Here is a 2,791-nt window from a genome sequence, read left to right as displayed (position 1 = left end):
TGTGTGTGTGTGTGTGTGTGTGTGTGTGTGTGTGTGTGTGTGTGTATGACACCTATACATACATATATATTTGTAAAGTTGATGTAGTGGCTATGCCCAATAGAAATGGTGGTGCCTTAATCTCAGTAACATGAACATTGTATCAAATTTAGTCTTTCTGAGTTTCAAAACTTCTGCTAAATGTGTAGTCACGCATCTGTGTCTCTACATTTTGCCATCTACAAAACAGGAAAGTTCTATCTTCTATCAAAGACTATTGTGGTGAGGTCTGCAAAAGAAAAGGAATGCCAATTACCACCTAAAAAGGTTCTCAGAGGGCAGTAGGTAGTATGATAGATAATGGTTTCCATAACTTAGGGCAACAGCAGCTGCATTATGTAAGAAAGGTTTTCATGTAAGTAAACTCTTCTATGTCCTATTTTCCATAATCTTCTAAAAGGTGCTGCCTGTCAAAAGGCTCTATAACATTAATAATCATCAATTTTTGGCATAATTATTCTTTGGGGTTCTCTGTATGCTGTGTGTTCAGACTCTGATTTTTATCAAAAGATAAAACTGAACTGAAATAGATGTCACCCTATATGTTTACTCTTCTCCAGCATAAACCATTAACATACCATCTTTGAAGCTGACTGCTGTCTGTGCTTTCTATCATCCAGGAAATATCAGAGGTTAATAACATGCATTGTCACGCTAAGTCTCTTTGTGTTATAGTTCCGTGCATGAAGATTTTTGCATTGTGGAGGAATTCAAAATGGAAAGCTAGTATTTATTGTGTATTTTTATCTACAACCCCTTTACAAGCTAAAACTTGAATGAGAAACAAAAATGATAAAAAAGAAAATCAGCTCTTTCAGGTTTTCTGTGCACAGAACTGGTTTGCACCCAATGTGTTAACTAATCCAAAGTAACAGTAAACGGCTATGTATGTAGACCTGTGTTCATTACTTTTGAATTGAGATAGAAGTCAAAGGGTTGACCCAGTCTCTGACTTGAATATACAAGAGCAATGAAATGAAGGGCACCATTTATCAGAACACGTCTTGGACTTTATATGCTTCATCTAACTTCATCTCAGATCAGTGCTGTGACATAGATTATTATTGTTATCATTTTCACCATCATTATTATCTATTTATTTATTTTTCTCTCATATATTACTCTCCAACCACAATTTCCCCAACTCCTCTCCTCCTAGTCCCTCTCCCCACTTTTTCTCTTCCTGGATCCACTCTTCCTTCCTTTTGCCTCATGGAAAGGCAGGCCTCCCAGGGATATCAACTAAACATGGCTTAACGAGTTACAATAAGACTAGGCAAAAGGCCTCATATTGAGGCTGGATGAGGCAACCCAGTAGGAGAAAACGGTCCCCAAAAAGGCAAAATAGTTAGAGATACCCCCTCTCCAACTGTTAAAAGTCCCACATCAACACCAAGCTGGATGACCATGCTGCATGTAGAGAGGACCTAGGTCAGAACCATACAGGCTTCCTGATTACCACTTCGGTCTCTGTGAGCCCCTATGAGTCCTGGTTAGTTGATTTTTGTTGTGTCCTTGGCCCATCTGGCTCCTATAGTCCTTCCTCCCCTTCTTGCATGGGAATCCCCAAGCTCCACCTAACGTTTGGCTGTGGGTCCATAAAGAGTATTATGGTGATCAATTCGTAGCTCAGGAAACAAAATTCTGTAAGGCTAAAAAACTTGGCTAAGGTCACAAAGCTGATTTATCATGGAACCAAGAATATGCAACTTGAGTCCTCACCCGAGATTAGGCTCCTGGCCTTGCAAAGTTAATGCTGTCATCATCTCCATTTTCCTGAGCAGAAAATAAGAAAGCAGAAAGAATTCCCACCAAAACAACTTGGAAACTTAGCACTGAATATGAATCCAAGTTAATATTGAGTCACAGAAAACATTAAAGCTAACTTTTTTTTTCTAGCTATCAACAGCTACTATAATCAGTTGAATTTTTCTTGGAGAGAATACAGTTAATGAACCACACCTACCTTATCGAAGAAAGAGGGAAAAAATGACTTGAGCGAAATTTCTGATGGTCTCCTCTTCCCATAGCTGTGTGCACCCTCTCCATTCTGTACTAGTTACCTATGGAGAAGTACAAACACAATGAAATTTGGTGTTTTCGAGCAACTTACTCCCAGTGTCGCTCAGGAGTCATGTGAGCCATTGTCTCCCTCTGCATGCACAGACTCACCTCTCTGTGGTCAGCTGTAGTTGGGCATTGCTCTGTTGGCATAGCCATGACTTCATCTGTTGGATCAGATCACCATGGCTTAGAGCATTGTTTTACCTCCGTTTGTTCTCTGTTCTTCAGCTTTCCCAAGGTAGTACACAATGGTGGCACAGCTCCAAGGCAGCAAGTGGGATTCCTGAGACGTAAGTTTGGAACGTGCACATCATCCCTTTTCTCTATTCTGTTGGCCAAATCAAGTCACCAAGACAGCCTAGATTCCAAAAGAGTAATAAGGGAATAGGTTTCTTGTATTACAAGAAGTAATACCACACTCTAAAAGAGCATACAACTTTTCCATTATAAAATTAATTTACCATACCCTTTTAGTAAAAAATGAAGACCCAACCTTTTTCCTACTAAAGTATAAATGGGTTTTAGTGCTTCATGCGTTACTAAGTTCTGAATGTTTTAATCAGCAGAATGTCATAGGAACAGTGCTACCATTACTGACTAACTTATACCAATTCTAAAGAACACTGTGAATATGTGTGTATGTGTGCCCACGTGCATGCGTGTGTGTGTACGTGTGCGTGTGCGTGTG

The sequence above is a fragment of the Microtus ochrogaster genome, unplaced genomic scaffold, assembly GCF_000317375.1.
Source record: "Microtus ochrogaster isolate Prairie Vole_2 unplaced genomic scaffold, MicOch1.0 UNK3, whole genome shotgun sequence".
Lineage (NCBI taxonomy): Eukaryota > Metazoa > Chordata > Mammalia > Rodentia > Cricetidae > Microtus > Microtus ochrogaster.
The sequence above is the reverse complement of the archived record's forward strand: the minus strand, read 5'-3'. Positions refer to the sequence as shown.